The sequence below is a fragment of the Callithrix jacchus genome, chromosome 13 (assembly GCF_049354715.1).
Source record: "Callithrix jacchus isolate 240 chromosome 13, calJac240_pri, whole genome shotgun sequence".
Lineage (NCBI taxonomy): Eukaryota > Metazoa > Chordata > Mammalia > Primates > Cebidae > Callithrix > Callithrix jacchus.
In genome coordinates this window covers 17328664-17349221 of record NC_133514.1, presented here as the reverse complement: position 1 = coordinate 17349221, position 20558 = coordinate 17328664, and the positions used below count along the sequence as shown (strand labels likewise).

The window sequence follows — 20558 nt, the reverse complement described above, 5'->3', positions numbered from 1 at the left end:
AGTCAAGAGATATAAACAGGATGAAAATCTATAATGCCATATGTGGAAGCATTCAAGTTCAGGAATTCCTTGAACTTTACCTAAAACTTGATTGAATGTGAGCTCCGTGTGGACAGGTGTCTTTGCTTTGTTCATATTGATATGTCAGGCATCTAGAACCATGTCTGATATGCAGTAGATGCTCAATTAAACAAAACCTTGAATCTTCAACAGCCCAGTTAGATCTTCCTCAGGGACATGACAAAATGCAACATGGACTTACTGTGGAAATTAATCATCTGGGGGAATTTGTGGAGCACTTACATGTGCTCATTGTACACCATTAAAAATTTGTTGCAAGGAAAAGCATGGAGATTGCTTTTGGGTACAGTAGGATATAGTAATATTTGCACTTCTGGATTCCTTTCTCCTGTTTCCTTATGAAATAGGTGCTCTTTGCTTATCCCTTTTTCTAATCCATATCCCACCATATTCTTGTTCCAGGAAGACATAGTTCAATCACATACTACATCATAGTGTAAAATTATGTTACATGGATAAAGAACAGGAATGTCTAAGTAGGTCTAAATATGTGTGTATTTTTTAGGGCAAGGTTTCTTAACTTTGTTACTACTGACATTTCAGACCAGATAATTCTGCTAAGAGGTCTATCATGTCCATAGAAGAATGTTTGGCAGCATCTCTCTCACTTGCTAAATGCCAGGACCACCTCTATTCTGTCCACTTCTTCTTACCCTGTTGTAATAATGAAAAGTCTCTCCAGACATTGGTCCTCTGGGGAGAGGGAGAAAAATATCTTTTTGGTTGAGGACCACTGCCTTAGAGAAATGTATGGTTTCTCCAAGTTCATTTCTCATCATCAAGTTGAATATCCTGCTAAAGGAATTTCAGAGAACTGTAATACATCTAAGTGAGAGGAATTTTTTAGGAGGTCTTTTGAAATGCCTTTAAAGTGAGTGTTTACTTATTTATCTTTGTGAATAGCTATAATACAATGATTCTTGCACTCTTGGACCCGGGGTAGGGGTTGAGTAAATCAAGCATCTATGAGTTATCTGAGGACTCTTTTTGATTGTATATACCTTCCTATCCATCCTTACCTCATTTTTAAGGTTGTTGGAACATATCATGCTTCTATTCTTAATGATGACATAATGGCAATGATCATATTATGATATAATCATAATTACAATGAGAATAATATTGATGAATGCTCTATATGTTCCAGCCACTGTGTTAAGTGCCTTATATGAAATAATTCACACAATTCTCTCAGCAACACTATGATGAATGATGATAACAATTGTGTAACACATAAAGGAGATTATATTCTAATTGTCATCATTATTAATATCTGACTGCAGAAAATATATTTCTGAACAATTGATATAAGTAGAACACTCTGGTAAGTAAAAGAAAATATACTTGGCTGTCTTTAGTTTGTTGTACTATTCGTCTTTCTGCATTGCAATTATTTGTAAACATCTGTCTCTTTTCACTAGACTCTTAAACCACTTGTGAGGGTCTGACTTACTGCCTTTGGTATCCCCAGTACTTACCACATGACAAGCACTTCAATGTGTATTGAATGTGTAAAGGAATAAGAGAATGGAGGCCATGTTGTGTTATAAAGAGGACAGCACAAGTGAAAGAAACTCTGCATTTATTTCCAGATTACTTGATTTAGCCATCAGGACTCAAAAAATATTCTCTTTCACACCTCTTGTTGGGATAAGAAGTTCTTAAAGGCTTACTATATAATGCAATCCTTGTGGGTTAAAATGAAAGAGAGAGTAACATTTTTGAATCACATATTATGTGTGAAGCCCCTTCTCAGATGTCAGCTCATTTTATTCTTGCATGGACCCGGATAAGTGGATATTATTTCCATCATTTTGAAAATTAAACAACTAAGACTCAAAAATGCTATCAAATGTATTTTCTTTCAGATCACTATCCTTACAGGAGATAGCACTTTTACTGAATTCTTTATTTATGATGCAAGATACACAGTGAGTTGACCTGTACCCTCCCCCAGAAAACTCTCTGTCCTATTAAATGAGTGTACATTCCAGTGTATGGACTGAATTTCCATTGCCTTTCCCTTCAACTTATGTTGGCATTCTGGTGTCTCATTTTTTTCATTCTTAAATGAACATTGTTCATTTTTGCCATCAGACCATGTCAACGACTACTTTGAAATCCTTAAATGAAAGACCCTAAACAAAGGTTTTTTAGGTTTTTTGTGGTTTTTGTTTACCATAAACAAAAAATATGGTATTTCAGTGACAGTAAACAATCAAAAGGAAGTAACTTGGGGCTAAAGTGTCAAGTTTAATACTTTGAATTCTTTCATTTCCAAGCAGAGCCAGGGCAAGTGCATCTTTCCCCAAACTTCTGTGAACCACACACTAAAGAACTGGGAAGTCTGTTGAGTTCTACTGAAGAGTTAAGCGAATCTCACCAGTACTCCAGCGCATGGCTCCAAGGAGTCTAGGTACATCAAACAAGATGTTCAGACCACTGAGCCATGCCCTCCAGCTGTCCTAGGAAAACATTTCATAGACTAAAAATGAGTATCTCGCTTGTCATCACTGAGCATCATGTAGCTTCCAGGAAAGCCAAGGCTGGTATTTTTAATTCGTTTTGCTATTGTTAAGCTGTTCATTCTTGTGGTCTACTTTATTTGTGTGTGTGAGAGGCTTAAAAAAAATACATGTTTTCGCTTTATCTCTCTTTTGGTATTTATTTTCTTGGGGACAATCTTATTTAAGGACAATTGAGGATTGCCCAATGGTCAGTAGAGTCATGAGGCTGCTATCTAATTTTCCAGTAGGAGGATAAAGCTCAGTAACTGCTTCCTTCTGAAAACTGCCAGTCTGTGGAAATTTCCAGTCCCAATTTTTAGGTGTTATCTTTAATTTTGTGCAAAATATCATTTTGGCCCTCTGATGTTCCAGAACACCTCTACCTTCTGCTATTTCACCCTTTGTGTTGATTGAGACTTTACCAGTGTAAAGATGTAACAGCTGGAGCACAGTATTAATAAAAAACAGAAAAAGCATCTGAATTCGCTTAAGCCTTTGGACATCTGCCTCCTCCCTTGTGTCTAATCCACTATGCATGCATGAGTTCTGGGTACCAGGTTAGAGAATAAAATGTCCTAGGACATTGGTGTCTAAAATATTTTCTTTCTTTCTGATATGAAATCATTCAAAAGACATTTTTTTTCTCTCTGTCAACTAACAACTATGCAGTAGGAATTAGGTTAAGTTCTAAACCAGCACTTTGGTAAAGCAAATGCCCAGTCAGATTCACAGCGTTGGTGACACTCCCTCCCCCAACCCTCTTTGATGGCAGTTTTGACAATGGAAACATTAGAAATATGCACTATTGCGTAAAAAGCTTTTTTATCTTGGGACCAGAAGAAACGCTTTTATGGTTATAAATACACTGAAAGAAACCTCAAGAAAACCTGGAGCAAATTAGTCAATTGCTGTCAAAATGACAGAGGTCTTCTTACTGTCACTGCCTGGCTGCAACCTTTTGAGTTCCTTTCTAATTGCTTTCCTCCAGTTAACCTACCATATTCACTACATTTTTATTTTTGGACATTAGGCATTCTTTACTTTTATCCTTTGACACGCTAGCCGAATACTTGGCCAAAGATGATTTTTGCCTCAAAGTGATATAAAGAGGGGAACTATACGATTACCATTTAAATCCTAGTATTCTCAGAATGCAAAACCGTGAGTGGCAATAGTATTCTCTTAAAAGAAATAAAAATTTTCTGCTGATCAAATCTGCTTTGCATCATGTTGAATCTTTGACTATCTGTTGTCTCCTATCGGTTTACAAAATACACACTTGTTCTGGTAGTCAAGAGCCAGGAAACTACCTTTTGTTTCCACATTGGGTAACATTGAAATTCTTTCCCTTTGCCTACTCATCTGAAATTAAAGCTTTGGATGTTACTGGTGGCCTGACAGTACCCATGTGGGGCAATTAATAATGGAAGATAAATATCTCTAAGGAATGTTTTCTCAAAACAACTTGGTTCCAGCCAAAGTTTTGAGGGACAGGAGAAGTCCTGGTGCAGCACATGAGTCCAACAGCATATGTTCCTGGTTGCTTGCCTTCTCACATGCCTCATTCTGCCTTCCACTGTTCTTATAGTCTTTCTTTAGATTATACTGAAATGCATGGGGTTTTGGTCAGCATTATGATTTAGAGATGTTATAAACACCAAAAACCTTAAAAATAAACATACTATGGGTAATGGTATGTTTCAATGAACACATAAGAGTTTAATAAACAAATTTTCCTGCTGAAACTTGTCTTTCTTTCCTTCTTTACCCCTTTTCTCCTTCCTTAAACATTTATTGGCTCCACTTTCTCTCTTCTTTTTTGATATTGATGCTTATAAGAATCTGAGATATGGCATTATTTTTATATGGATATTCTAGATGAAAACTATTCTTTTTGGGGCCTTGTGATTTTTCTGTCTTGTCATTGATTGACATTAAGATGTATTAGGGCTTTAGCAACAAGCTTACCCTTTAGGTTTCTTTATTACTACTAAACAGGTCTTAATTATAATCTTATCTGTGGTGTTATGCTATGAAAGCCCAGAACACAAAGCAATTTAATGGATCTATTGATGCAATATCAGCATAATTATGCTCACAGATGCACTTCATCATGATCAAAGTTGGGATAGGAGTTGGATTAAGAATTACAGCCCAACTCTTCTTGCTCTTACTCTTTCAAGAAGTATTGATTGAAAAGATAGCCCTATATGGCCAAATCTTAGAGCAAATCCTTATCTACACATAAGTATCACATAGAACTGTCTAATCTCCTAGACTAGATCCATGGGATATGCAAAAATGCAACGACCACTTCATATCACCTTCAATTATCTTTATAGGAGATGGCATGAAATTCAAAATATCAGTACGCTTCGTGTCAGTCTGGCATATCTGAATGAATTTGGGGAGATATAAAAAAGTAAGTTTAACAAAGGAGAAAACACAAGGGAAAAATTTAGAATTCTTTGTATATTGTGAAATTACAATGCTGATCAAGAGTAAGAGATCAATATTGTGATTATGAGTCTGATGATCCGTGTGCCTACTGAAAGGCAAAAATGCTGGAGACTTTATGAATGTGAAGAAAGTTTAGACTTCAGCAAATGGATATGCAAAGAAAGAAGTTTATTTATATGAATTAATATTTGTATTTACTGATCTCAAATATATGTCTATGTTTAATCTATTATCTCTAAAAAACTTTAAGTAGAGGATGGATTAAAGAAATAAATATACTTTCTGAGGGTACAAGTGTGGCAAAGGTTTATGCTCTTGCTTGTGGAATTAATCTGATCACAGAATATAAAAGAGTAAAGGTTTTCCTTCATTAGCCCATATTTTATGGACTTAGGTAAGAAAAACATACAGAAATGCAAGTTGGTAGAATATGCTACAGACCATCTAAACTAAGCTGTTGATTAAGTTATTTTATCTCTCTGAGTCTCCGTTTCCTCATCTGTAAAAATAAAGACATTGATTTACCTAGTCTCTAAGCTTACTTCCAGTTCTACAGTCTAAGATTGTATTAGATATGTTTATTAATAAAATACACAAGCACATATAAATGAAAAGAGAAGTACGGGATGATGACGTTACCCTTGGGGTAGTCAAAGAAGCAGAAGGTGGACATTCACTGAAAGGTGTTTATGGAGAATCCAGTGCTGATGATCCACATCACCTTCCTCATGTTAGGAAAGGAGAGCTTGGAGGAGAAGCAGAAGGCTCAGAGATAGTTAGAATATTTGAACAAAAGCTGACAGGTTGATATGGAGAGAGCAGAATGGGCAAAATCAAAACTGGGTGAGAATTTTCAATGTATTTAGGGAATGAGTGAGTAAAAGAAAAATTACAAAGGAAAAGTGATGGGAGGATGAAGCTAGAAGGCTGATTATGAAACAGTTGCAATAGTCTAATATGTCATGATAAGGATTTTTAATTTATCTTAATAGACAATGGGTAAACATTAACAATTTAACCAAAATTTGAAGGTGGTAAAAAGATAACTCTGGTAAAAGGTAGGATGGTTAGATTTGAATTTGTTACATGGGTTAGGGGTTCCATAAAAGTATGCTCAACCTTGGTCCACTGGAATAAGGTAAAAATGTATTGGAACTAATATTTATGTTTCATGCTTTATTTTTAACTGAGGAAGTTAGCCTTTTGGGCTGGGAATGGTGGCTCATGCCTGTAATCCCAGCACTTTGGGAGACCAACATGCATGGATAACCTGAAGTCAGGAGTTCAAGACCTGCCTGGTCAACGTGGTAAAACCCCATCTCTACTAAAAATACAAAAAATTAGTTGGGTGTCGGGCAGGTACCTGTAATCCCAACTACTCAGGGGGCTAAGGCATGAGAATTGTTTGAACCCAAAAGGCAGAGGTTGCAGTGAGTTGAGATCACACCCTTGTACTCCAGCCTGGCCAACAAGAGTAAAACTCCATCTCAAAAAAAAAAAAAAAAAGATATTAGCCTTTTGTAATATTGCCTATACTGATTAGGTGTAATATATATGCATCATTTATAAATTAATAGATATATATTGCTGTGTACTCTTTTTTCTTAAATTGAGGGTCATGAGAAAATTAAATTTGGAGATAGGGTTGTTCTAAACAGGTGGTCTTTACCTTGAGACCATTGACCTATTTTGGAATGTGATAATATCTCTGGATCTTTTGTCCAAATACTACATATTTTATATATTTTTATTTGTTTGAAGTATAAATTAAAAGGAGAAAAAGAATACATGTTTAAATATATTTTAAGTACAATTTTAGAAGGTTTATAAAACATCTGAAGCCAAAATAATGAGTGTTTGATCTGTGGTTAAGGAATTTTGGGGTGGAGAAAATAGAAAAGTTAAAGACACCACACACACACACACACACACACACACACACACACACACACACAAAATCACCAGAAATTTGTTAATAAATTGGGTTTTGTTAGTGATGAAAGAAAGTAGCTGTGGTTGAATCTCAAATTTCTCCTTTGAGCTTATGTAGAGACAGATGGCGATATTACATTAGATAGAAAAGAGAAGCATGTTTTGGGGGAATATGAGTTGGGTTTGGGATATTTTGAGTTTGTGAAATTGAAGAATACCAGTGGGAGTGAAAAGATCTGAGATTTAGGAAAACAGTAATTTGGAGCTATATATTTGAAAATGAATTGTACATATATGATAAAATCATGGACCAAGATGAGATCCCCCACAAACAAAAATGAAATTTCCCAAGAGCATGCAACATGTGAGAAATGATGAGGGTTCTAGTAAAGAACCCTAATAAAAACTACGCTTAAGGGGAAGTCGAGGAAGAGGGCTGAGTGTAAAAGAGACAGTGCAGGGAAGGAAGAGGAGAACTAGAGTAATAATACAAATGAGTCAGAGTAGACCACTTGTGAATATAAGGCCAGCAAGTTTAAGTGCATAGACATCAATTAGGAAGAGGCTATTAGGTTTAAGGATCTTAGAAAATATTTTCAGAACTTGAAACGTCCATTTGTTAGGACTAAAGAATAAAAAAGTAAACAGAAAATGTAGTTTATGTTTTAAGAAGATGGATGGCAAAAAAAAAACAAATAAATTAGGTTAGCACCTAGACCGAGAGGAAGAATCAGGGAATGTTTGTCTGTATTAAGTAATTGAGCATATTATCCATGAGCTCTTAACTGATTAATGATGCTTAATCTTCAGGTCTTAGCTAAATAGTTCATTCTTCTTAGGAGGTTTTCCCTGACTTCCTGAAATTGGTTAGAACTCTAGAATTTCTGTGATGTTCACCTGTAGCTTCCACTAGCTTGTCTTTCATGGAATTCATTATACTGGCCCATAGTACATTTTCAGTAAATGACAGCTATTACGTTGAGTCATAGCTGTCCTTGAGACTTCTAAGCAGAGCTATCAAATACATAGTCAGATTTATAATGTTGGACCTCAGAAGAAATGGCTAGTTGGAGGTAAAATTTGTGAGACAGACACAAAGGGATAATTGGAGCCACTGGTTTTAGTAAAATCCCAAAGGAGACAGTGGGATATAAGGAAGCCTAGGATTGAGCTTCAGGACCCACACAGTTAAGTAGCCCTGTAATGGACAGTGACTGTTGAAAGGAAGAAAGGAGTCAGTGAGTTCCAAGTCCCACTTGTTTACTTTTTTTCTGTTGCATGTGCTTTTGGTGTCATATCCAAGAAATCATGGCCAAGACCAATGTTAGGAACCACCCTCCGCCACTGCCAATATTTTCTTCTAGGAATTTTATTATAGTTTCAGATCTTATGTTTTAAGTCTTTTATCCATTTTGAATCTATTTTTGTGTATGGTATAAATTAAGAGTTCAATTTTATTATTTTGCATGTGACCCCTGTTTCCCAGCATGGTATGTTGAAGAGACTATCCTTTTCCCATTGAGTATTCTTAATATTCTTGTCAAAGAGCAGTTGGCTTTATATACATGCATTTATTTCTAGACATTTCTTTGTTCTGTTCCATTGGTCTATATGTCTGTATGCCAGTATCATACATAATCTTTTGATTACTGAAACTTTGTAATATGTTTTGAAGTCAGGAAGTGAGTTGCCTCCAGCTTTGTTTTTCTTTTGCATGCTTCTTCTGGCTCTTTGGGATCCTTTGTGATTCCACATGTATTTTAAGATTGTTTTATCTATTTCTGAAAAAAAAATAACATTCGGATGTTGATAGAACTTCCACTGAATCTGTGGATCATTTGGGGCAAAATGGATACTTTAACAAAATTAAGTCTTCCAATCCGTGAACATGGAATGCCCCTCTATCTTTGTCTTCATTAATATCTTTCAACACTATCTAGTAGTTTTTAGTGTACAAGTCTTTTGCCTTGTCTAAGTCTGTTTTGTATTGCTATTACAGAATATCTGAGACTGGGTAATTCATAAAGAAGGAAAGGTTTATTTCACTCATAGTTCTGTAGGCCATGAAGTTCAAGGGCAGTGGCTTCTGGTGAGTGTTTTATGCTGCCTAATAACATAACATAAGGTTAAAGGGGAAGCAGGGTTGTGTGAAAAGGGACCAAACAAAAGCGAAAACCTTGCCTTATAACAACTTGCTCTTGCAAGAACTCATTTATTACCACAAGAGTGAGAACTCACTCATTCCTGCAAGATGGCATTTAATCTATTCATGTACCCCTATGACCTAAAGATCTTTCACTAGTCCCCATCTCCCAACACTGCCACATGCAATTAATTTTAAACATAAGTTCAGGTAGGGACAAATTACACCCAAATCATGACATGTATCTTGGTGAAGTTTACTCCTAAACTATTTTTTTTGATGCTACTATAAATGAAATTGTTTTCTTAATTATCTTCTTGAATTATTTGTTATAAATTCATAGAAATTCAACTGGTTTTGTGTGTCAGTTTTTTATTTCTCAAATTTGCTAAATTTACTTATAAAATTTTGTGATATTTTTAGAATTTTCTAGGTATAAAATGATGTCACCTGCAAAAACTCATCATTTTACTTCTTCCTTTCCAAGTTGATGCCTTTCAGTTTGTTTTCCTGCCTAATTGCTGTAGGACTTCCAGTGCTATTTCGAAAAGCTTTTAAATTGTGCACATTGCGTATGTTAGCTGTGAACTTTTCAGTATGGTCTTAATTATGTTGAGACAATTTTCTTCTATTCCTAATTTTTTGAGGTTTTTATTATAAAAGGGTATTGAATTTTGCCAAAGGGTCCTTCTGCATCTATTAAGAGGATTGTGTTATTTTTATCCTTCATTCTGTTAAATGATTTATCACTTTGTTTTTTATATGCAGAGCTATCCATGAACCTTAGGGATAAATCCCACTTGGCTATAGTGTATAATCCTTTTAATATCCTGTTGAATTCAGTTTATTGGCATTCTGCTGAGGACTTTTTCATCCATATTTAATAGGAATATTGGCCTGTAGTTTTATTTTCTTGTAGTGTCTCCGTCTGGTCCTGGTATAAGGGAAATGCCAGTCTCATAAAATGAGTTTGGAAGTGTTTTCTCTTTTTCATGGTTTTGGATGAATCTGAGGGGATTGGTGCTAATTCTTTTTGAGTGTTTGGTGCAATTCACCAGTGAAGCCACCTGGTCCTGGGCTTCTATTGTTGTTGGGAAGGTTTTGAAAACTGACTCATTCTCATTACTAGTTATAGGTCTGTCCAGTTTTTCTTTGACTTCATAATTCAATTTTGTTTTGTATGTTTCTAGGAATTTATCTATTTCTTCAATGTTACTCAATTTGTGGGTGTGTAACTCTTCCTAGTAGTTTCTTATAATTGTTTGTTTATATTTCTATGGCATCAGTTGTAACATCCCACTTACATTACTGACTTTATTAATTTGAGCCTTCTTTTTGTCTTGGCTACTGTAAGTAAAATTTTGTCAAGTTCATTGGTCTTTTAAACTATTCTTTGTTTCATTAATTTTTTTTTCTATTGTGTTTTTCATACTCTATTTTACCTATTTCATCTGCTTTACAATTTATTATTTCTTCTGCTAACTTTGGACTTCATTTTTTCCTTTTCTAGTTCCCTGAGATGAAAATTATGTTCGTTATTTAATATTTTTCTTCTTTTAATGTAGATATTTACCACTATAAACTTTGTTCCTAGTACCACTTTTTTTGCATTTCATATGGTTAACATGTTGTGTTTTAATTTTCCTTTGTCTCAAGATATTTTCTAATTTACCTGTAAGTTTTTTTTTTTTTTTTTTTTGGATCCATTGACTGTTCAAAAGTGTGTTTTTTAATTTTCACATATTGTGACTTCTCCAATTTTTGGTCTGCTGTTGATTTCTAATTTATTTTTATTCTAGTAAGAAAAGATAACTGGCATGATTTCAATCTTCCTAGATTTTTAAAGTCTTGTTTTGTGGCCTAAATTGTGATTTTCAATGGAGAGTGATCCATGAGCACTTGAGAAAAGTATTTGCATTCCGCTGTTTTTGTCTGCTAGGTTCCTTTTATCTAGAGTATGGTTCAAGTCCTGTTTCCTTATTGATCTTCTTTCTAGATATTCTTACCATTATTGAAGTGAAAGTTAAAATCTCCTATTGTTATTGTAATGTTCTCTATTTTTCCCTTCAGTTCTATCAATATTTGCTTCATATATTTGAATGCTCTGATGTTGGATTCAAGTATACTTATAATTTTTATATCTTCCTGGTGAATTGAACCACTTATAATGTCGATATTTGTTGTGACAGTTTTTGATTTATAGTCTCCTTTGTCTGCTATTAAGTTTGGCCTCTTTAGCTTTCGTTGGGTACAATTGACATGGGATATTTTTTCCATCTCTTTACTTCCACCTATATGTGTCCACAAATCTAAAGCAAGTTTCTTCCAGACAGCATATAGTTGAATCTTATTTAAAATCCATTCAGCCTTTATGTGTCTTTTAATTGGAGAATTTTATCCATTTACATTTAAAGTAATTACTGATGGGGTGGATTGCTGTTGACATTTTGTTAATTGTTTTATGTCTGCCTCTGAGTTTTTTTCTTTGTCCTTCTCTTGCTATCTTCCTTTATATTTTATTTATTTGTCATAATTATGTGCTTTAATTATCTTTTCCTTTTATTTTGTGTGTCTTCTATAGGCATTTTATTTGTGGTTATCATAGAGGTTACACAAAATATCTTATAACCATGTATTCTAAGGTGATAACTTTAATTACACACACAAGCTCTGTATTTTTAATTTTCCCATTATGCCATTACAACTTTTTATATTTTATATCCATTTTACATATTTGCTATCGTTTTTTAGACTAATTTTATAACTTCTATACCAAAACCAGAATTGATTTATGGACCACTGTTACTGTATTGTAGTATTCTGTGTCTATCTATATATTTACTTTTATCAGCTAGTTTTATACTTTGAGATACTTTTGTGTTTCTTTCTAGCATCCTTTAGTTTTAGCTTGAAGGACTCCATTTAGCATTTCTTGGAAGGCATTTCTGGTGGCAATGACATTTCTCAGTGTTTCTTTATCTGAGAATGTTTTAATTTCTCCTTATTTTTTGAAGCATAATATTGCTGGACATAGTATTTGTAGTTGACAATTATTTTCTTTCAGCACTTTGAATTCATCACCCATACCTCTGTTCCTTTAGGACTAGTTTTGGAGACTTATTCATCTGAATGGGCTATGTCTTCTTCTGTTTCTTCATGTGCCTCATGACTTTGTGTTGCAATCCACACACTTTAAAAAACAGTCACCTCTCCCAGTCTTTATGGAATGGATTCATACAGGAAAAGACCTTTACTAATCACCCTGGCTGGAGATTATGGGAACTTCTCAAAATTTGTGTGTGTGTGTGTGTGTGTATGCATCTTACCTGGATTGTGCAAGTAAACTCCTGATTTGAGGGATTTGCTGGTTCCCCTTATAGGAATTTCTAATATCTTGTTCCCTCTGGTGTCTTTCTACGGTACTGCAGGTTATCTAGAGCTGTTGCAAATTCTTTTGTTTTCTATCAGTGTTCCCCAGGCTTCTAGAATATACTAGTTCTCATCAGTGATACAAATTGGGTGAGACAAAAAATGGTTAGTTCTCCTAAAAGCTCGAATTTGGACCTATATTCCACTTCCTTGTCCAGTGGAAGGGGCCCTTAAGTTGCTTTAACTTCTGTCTGTTCTATGACACATCCTCTGGAACAATAGCAAATCATCCAGCTCTCTTTTGTTCTTGGTGGCTTCCAAGCATCTAGATTATGCCAGGTCCTATCAGCACTCTGAGATAGATAAGAGGGAATAAAGTTCCTTGGACAGGTCCCTTGAAAAACTGGAATGTTGGATGTACACTCCAACTCTTTCCCTCCCCAGGGAGAAGCCAGGAGTTGGGGATATTCTCCTGACTATTCCACACTGAGTTAGGGAAAGGGATTATGACAAATGAATGCAAATAGCTCAGGTTGTTGCCTTTGTTCTCAGTACTGTCAACCTGATGCCCATTCCTGCTAGCTCTTAGATTAAAGCAAGTCAGAGCCAGTCCTTTGGGCAGGACCTCAGCTCCAAAGTATGAATATGCAATGTATGATCCAGTCTTCTTTTTTGTTCCCAGGAAAAAGTTAACAGCTGGGAGTTTTTCCCCTTATCAGTGCACTGTGATAGGAGTAGGGACTATCGTGAGTGGCATGAATTTTTCTACCTGTGTTGATGCTGTTGGATTTGCATTTGCTTGATGTTCAGGAGCCTCTTAACAGGTTTCTGTATTTTTCTGAGAGGGAATTGGTCTGCATATCATTCAGTGTATTTGCAGAGGATCTGGGGCTTTTTATTCCACATTGCTGATGTCAGTCCTTATTTTACTATTTATATTTGGAAAATTTTAGCAATAACTTTTTAGGAAGCATGTGATTAGTATTTGGTATCACTTAAAAACAAAGTATTTTAAACAGCATTTATTATTTTAATATGTTTAGTTTTTAAAAGTACTTTAGTTATCTGACAAATACACCCAAATATTTAAGATTTTCTAATATAATACATTAAGCCTTTTCTAAAGATTATTTTTCTCTAAAGTCTTAAAACTTTTAATTTGTATATTATAACCTTATGAGAGTTTAAAACTTAAAACATCAATTATTTAATTATTCATTGTAAATTTGGAACTATAAGACTGATCAGCCAAATTCACTTTATATTGCATTTAAATATCAAATGCCTATCTTTTAGGACCATATGTTCATAATTCTACTAACAGCTAAAAAATGGAAAGTCATTATGTACAGCTCTTTTAAGGATGTGTTGTCAGATGTTTTCTCAGGTATCTTGCCTCCTACTTAGCCAAATTGTAACCTGAACCTTTTTGGAGCTGAGCTTAATCTAGCATGACTTGGCTTTAGTGAAATGTGATGTTTTCTATTGATCAGAAATTTGTTTTCCATATCTCGAAATTGAATTTTCTCTTATGTTTTACAGTTTGTGGCTTGAAAAGCAAGCTCCTTTGATTTCAGGTTCTCAGGCTTCTTTTCTGCTGTCAGTCAGTGACAGAGACTTCAGGTCCCTGTTGAAGGGGATTTTGTTCTTGTAACTGGCAATAGTATCCCTGAACTTGATCTCTTTTGTGGGATGTCAGTGAAATGGTTCAGGTGGTTTTGATGTTTTCAAGAGTAGTATTCATCATCTTTCTGGCTCTTCTGTCACTAAAGAGTTCTGAGAGTGGCCACTCTCCCCTTCTGCCCCTTCAGTTGCAGATGGACTTCAACTCCTCCAGATTGAGGTAGGCAGAAAAATATCTTCAGCATACTTTACACCTCTCTCCAGTGCCCTTTTGAAAATCTTAGCTTACCATAAAGCTACCCATGCAGCCTCATTATTTTCTTTACTATTTCTTTCTTTTTAGAGGTTTTTCTATCATTATCACAAAGTTTGGTTGACATGCTACTTTTTCACAAAATTCTGTACACATATCATTAACCAATAATTCTTTGTTGATAATAAATTATTATAAAATGAATATTTTAATTTTTGTTTCCTTTTCATGACAATATATACAATGGGCTTTAAGTCACCTTAGGAATATACCTGATAGATGTGACTTTAGCAGGATTAGACCTTGATCCTTCCCCTTCACATTAATTATATCATTATTTAATTTTGTTTCTCTAAAAATTCCTATGGTATCATTATCTGCAGCTTCCATATTTACAAAATCAGAATCTTACATAAATAAAAAAAATCTATATCTCTTATCATATATGAGATTTTCTAAATGGAGTTAATTTTTTCTCATTTTTAAAATAATCATCTATTATTTGTTTTCCTTAGCATGTAAAATGCTAGTAGGTAATAAGCAAAGCAATATATTATTAGAAAAACAATTTAATTTAGACTAATTAGTTTTTTAGTATATGTAAGCTTGCAAAAAAAAAAGATGTTTCAGGCTGAGCACAGTGGGTCATACCTGTAATCCCAGCAATTTGGCAGGCCAAGATGGATAGATCACTCGAGCTCAGGAGTTCAAGACCAATATGGGCAATATAGCAAAATCCCATTTCTACAAAAAATACAAAAATCAGCCCGGCGTGGTGGCACGTACCTGAAGTCCCAGCTACTCAGAGGATGTGGTGGGAGGATCACTTGGGCCTCAGAGGTTGAGGTGGCCGTGAGCCATGGTTATGCTACACTGCACTGCAGCCTGGGATTCTGTCTCAAAAAAAAAAAAAAAGTTTCAGAAGAGTGCCTGACTAATGGCTGTGTATACTAAAATAAGTACTGTAGGACATTTATAAGAAGGATATATGGTATCAGGTTAAATTTGACATATCTGGCCTTAAGGAGGAAGCAAGAAAATGAGATGCAAAGAAGCAGAACAACAAGGAATGATGTGAACGAAGACTTGAAGGTCTGAAAGCATAAGGGGACATTTGGAGAAAGCTAGACCTCTTTGGCTAGATTGGAGCATTTGAAGTGGGTTGATGTAAGCATAAACAAGTATGAGTCCAGGTGCAAGAGGAACAGAATGCCAGAGATGAAGTTCTGATGCTTAGAGCACTGAAACCTGAATGACAGTGATCCCTGAATGACACTGATCCCTGTGAGAGGAAAGTTTGGTTTGTAGAGAGACCATGTCGATAAAGAACAGCTTTGGCTCTGTGATATTTAACATTACCTGGTGTTAAGCCATTTTGTTTGAGAAAGCTTAGAAACTGGAAACAAGACAGACTGGATGAAAGAGACTGTTCAGGGGCTTATCAGTGAATGTACTGTCTATAGCCATTTTAATAAACTCATTATGTCTTGCTAGTATAAATTTTTTTAAAAAATTCTTCTTTCTCATTCTCATACTGCTTTGCTGCCCACCTGGAAGTTTATGGTGCTTACACAGAAAGAGTTTGTGTTGATGCTCAGCATCTCAAGAGCCAAAGATGAATCTCATATTAAATCTGAGTTTGGCTTGCATGGAGAGATGAAGAGATGTTTTTTCCAAGTTTGGCAGCCGCTTAGATGTTGAGGTCCCAATGTTTCAAACTCAGCTCAAAACCCTTTAGTATTTTGCGTTTGGCTCTTGGCAAAGCATGATTTCCTGTTTCTAAGAAAAAAGACACATGAGAGAGCCTTAATAAAGCTTCTTGGACATGAAAACAACATTCTGATGAATTAACTGTAAATGAATCCAAACATATGGATTCATTCTCTCGAGATACACACATGTTTAAAAAGAGGGGGGCAGGGTTGTTGCTCAGGGCTAGATGTGTTTTGAGTTTCATCAAATGAAGAATGCTTAAGGGAAATAAAAGTAAAAAGGATGAATTGGAACTTCTGCTTTCTCTTTAAATAGACAAACCATTTATAATCTTACTTGTTGCCACCTATTGTTCCAGAAGAAAGTTGACAGTGATAACTAGTCACAACCAGCCAGGCCTCACAGTTTCTATCAGTACATTGTATAGTTATGTAGTCAGTACATTGTATAGTTAGTCATAGGGGCTTGAAATCCTGGGCAAGGCTTTGAGAGTTTAGGACAGAATAGATTTTGTTTTCGTGTTATTAACAGAGTAACAGAGTTCAAGTCAGACTGTCTGATAAGGATTGTTTTCTTTTACAAATCATTTGTAAATCTACTAGCCTTTTATCGAATACTTTTCTCCTCTTGATTGTCCTTTGAAATTCAGAATGGTTTTCTTTGATTATTATTATACTTTAAGTTCTGGTGTACATGTGCAGATGGTGCAGGATTGTCACATAGGTCTACATGTGCCATTGTGGTTTGCTGCATCCATCCTCCTGTCACCTACATTAGGTATTTCTCCTAATGTTATCCCTCCCCAGACCCCACACCCCCAGCATCCCTCTCCCCAACAGGCCCCGATGTGTGATGTTCCCCTCCCTGTGTTCATGTATTCTCATTGTTCAACACCCAGTTAAGAGTCAGAACATGCGATGTTTGGTTTTTACAGAATGGTTTTCTGAAAATCTTTTTTCAAAACGAATGGAACCGCCATAAGTTATTACTTCACTTGCACTAGGATGACTGTTCTGCAATAAACATAAAAAAACAATTTTTTAAAAGGAAGTGGAGAAATTGGAACCCTTCTATACTATTGGTGGGAATGTATAATGATGTAGCCACTATGGAAAGTAGTGCCATATGATCCAGCAATCTTCTGTGTATATATACACAAAATAATCGAAAGCAGGGACTTGAAATGTGTACACCCATGTTTGTGTCAGTATAACAGCCAGGTATCCACCAACAGATGAATAAAGTGTAGTTTATATATACAATGGAATATTATTCAGCCTTAAAAAGAAATGAAACTTTGACACATGGTACAACATGGATGAACCTTGAGGACATTATGCTAAGTGAAATGAGCCAGTTCAAAAATTCAAATACTTATGATTCTATTTCTTTGAGGTATATAGAGTAGTCAAATTAATAGAGACAGAAAGTAAAATGGTAGTCCCAGGGGCTGGCTTGGGGAGAGGGTAATGAGGAATTGTTGTTTAAAGGGTACAGGGTTTCAATATTGCAAGATGAAAAGCTTTCTGGAGATTTATTGCACAACAAGGTAAATGAGCTTAACATTACTGCACTGCACATTTAAAAATAAGATGGTAAACTGTGTGTTATAGTACTTGACCACAGCAACATAAAACGAAAACCCTGAAACAACTAATGAAGTTTATTTGAATACTGTTGGTAGCCAGAGTAGTCTGAAGAATATATGACTCCTGCAATCTCTGGAGTTTTGTCTATGGCTCTATAGACTCTGATTTCTGGACTAGAAGACTTTGGTTTTACCTGTGAGTATATGAATACACATGCGGGCACACACACACACGTATAAACACTTATCTCCTACCCAGTCCCCTCATACTACAAGTTCTGTGATGCTTCCCAGTACATTCCACTGGCCCCAAAGACTGTTTAGTCTCAATTTTAAGGAACCATAAGTGAAAATTGATTTTGTGCTTGGAGGAAGGAGCACATTTGGATTTGCCAATTTCTACTCATTTGACGGTATTCCTGTTTCTGCTTATTATCATGGAACTTAGGTAAAGTCCCAATAAAATCACCTACATGAAGAGAATGAAGGAGAATAATATGGCTTGGCTAAATTTCATGAATAGCACTCTTACCACTGCAAAGAATACATTTTCCCCTTGGTGTTTCTTTTCAGCTTGTGCCCAGGAAGAGAAATGATAAAATGTATGGTTTGTGGAGTATATATTTGATTTATACTATTCCTCTAAAAATGATTTAAAATTCCAAGTCGCAAATAAGGAAAAGTAAAAAGGAGAAAAACAAGTTGGAGATAAGGTTCCTTTTAGTACAAAAATATATGCAATAGACTGTATTCTAGCAAAAATACTGTATTATTGCTAGAGACAGGCCATACATTTGACTCTGAGTTTTTTAACTATTAACACAAGGAGGAAAATGCACATTATAAGATTTACAGAGATGAATTTGTCTCTACCTGACAAAAAGCTCTCTTGAAACAGGTACACCATGGAAATCTTTTTAGTCTGATTTTTATTTTATTCTTTATCTTTATTTTATTCTTTATCAAAAATTCATTTGGTGCTACCAAGTGGCTGAAAGACCTTTGGTTTACTACATCTGTCAACACTGCAGTGAATGAAATCTAAGCATTATCTAATTTTTTGAAAGTCACCTGGATTTTAAATTTTCCCTTTATTGCCTCATTCTCCTCCTTTTTTTTTTTTTTTTTGAGATGGAGTTTCACTCTTGTTACCCAGGCTGGAGTGCAATGGCGTGGTCTCGGCTCACCACAAGCTCCGCCTCCTGGGTTCAGGCAATTCTCCTGCCTCAGCCTCCTGAGTAGCTGGGATTACAGGCATGCGCCACTATGCCCAGCTAATTTTTTGTATTTTTAGTAGAGACGGGGTTTCATCATGTTGACCAAGATGGTCTCGATCTCTCGACCTAGTGATCCACCCGCCTCAGCCTCCCAAAGTGCTGGGATTACAGGCGTGAGCCACCGCGCCCGGCCCTCTCCTCCATTTTTTTATTAGCATCTCCTGAAAAGGAAATACAGGTTGCATGAGAGGAGACAAACTCAACTTATGTTACTTTTTTTCTCTATTTGTTTACCTGATTCCTGGAAAAAAAAAATCCCAATTTAGTCAGTACTTGATTCTTCATTTGACTTGAGGTCTAAAAAACTAAGTGGCTTTAGGCGTCTTTTCTCATTCTGATTCTGTGCTAGGTCAGCAACTTGGTAGACAAAGTAGAAATGGTGGTAGATGAAGAGTTAGCCAGGGCTAGCACTTAATTGACAAGTTAGCTTAGAATAGAATAATCTGATCACTGAAGGCTTGGCAGTGCCTTTTTGCTGGTCTTTAACACAGGAAAGGTGAATTAGATAGTCTCTTTGGTCTTTCTCAGCCCTTCATTATATTAGTTGTTTAATTTTTCTACTCAGAGATGACTCAAATACATGGAAATAGCTTTAGGTGTGGTGTTATCTTTCACTAGTATCTATTCAGTAATCTCTAGCTACAAAATGTTGGTAATAACAAGATCCCTTAAAAATGCTTCTGAGTTCTTTGGGGCAAAAGTCCAAGACAAATGCTTTGTGTAATTCAAAGGGCAGGGGCATTGGAGAGGGCCAGGGAGAGGAGGTTGGGATGTCACCCTAGGCTGAAAATGACTACTATATACACAATGGAACTTGGCAGTCTAGATTGTTTTGGCTTTGTTTCCATTCCTTTAAAACAAGTATGTGTGGGAAGGAGATTGTGGGAAATGGGAATGGAAGAGATAGAATTTATTTTGGGTATTGTGTATTAGTCATTTTTTTGTCCACAAAGTCACCACCTGAAAGAAATAAGACAGCAATAGATGTCATTCGTAAGCAGTACGTTTTGTTTTAAGAGAGACGTTCATGGATGTGATTAAGCCCTGTTAAACATCCTATGCCACCGGGGCCGGAAGCATTCTCATTGTGTATTCTCACTTGTAAAATGCCACGACTCAGGAAATACATGAACTTTTACTACTCTGGCTGAATTCATACATGCTTTGGAAACTAGGGAAGGGCAATAGAGTAACCTGATCATTGAAGCCTTGATTATGTAAAAACTGAGCCATAAATCACCCAGATAATTTCCACTGTTTGCTGTATCCATTTTCTGGAAGCAAATAATGTTGCTTTTACATTTAAAAACAATTTATTTTCTTATTTAACTGTAATACCTCAAATTCTGTCCACGGTACTTTACTGGTACATTTGGAGCAATCGTTATACACACATTTCCAGTAATTCTTCACAATGTTGCATGTAATGGTCTTAATCTAAAACTGGTGGACAGGATTATTTTTGGAGTAACCTCAGTATTTTGCTAGAAAAAAAAGTCTTTGTGAAAAGGAAGAATAAATAGCTTTTTATGAAACTAAAGGCCTGGGTTAATATATGTATCCAAAGAAATTACTGGTAACACAGATACTGCAGAGGACAAACTGAGAGTGA

At 35.6% G+C, this 20558-nt stretch overlaps 1 protein-coding gene and 1 long non-coding RNA gene across 3 annotated transcripts in view; one reads left to right on the top strand and one right to left on the bottom strand.

The window, feature by feature from the left end:
* LOC103787459 (uncharacterized) overlaps window positions 1–20558 on the bottom strand; it is a 426173-nt gene that overhangs the window by 9361 nt on the left and 396254 nt on the right. Inside the window, exon 7 of the long non-coding RNA XR_013525503.1 lies at window positions 15155–15261. This is a non-coding gene — a long non-coding RNA (uncharacterized LOC103787459). The remainder of the gene's footprint in view (window positions 1–15154; window positions 15262–20558) is intronic.
* Window positions 1–20558, top strand: part of LOC144578932 (uncharacterized) — a 324136-nt gene that overhangs the window by 197905 nt on the left and 105673 nt on the right. The window lies entirely within an intron of this gene.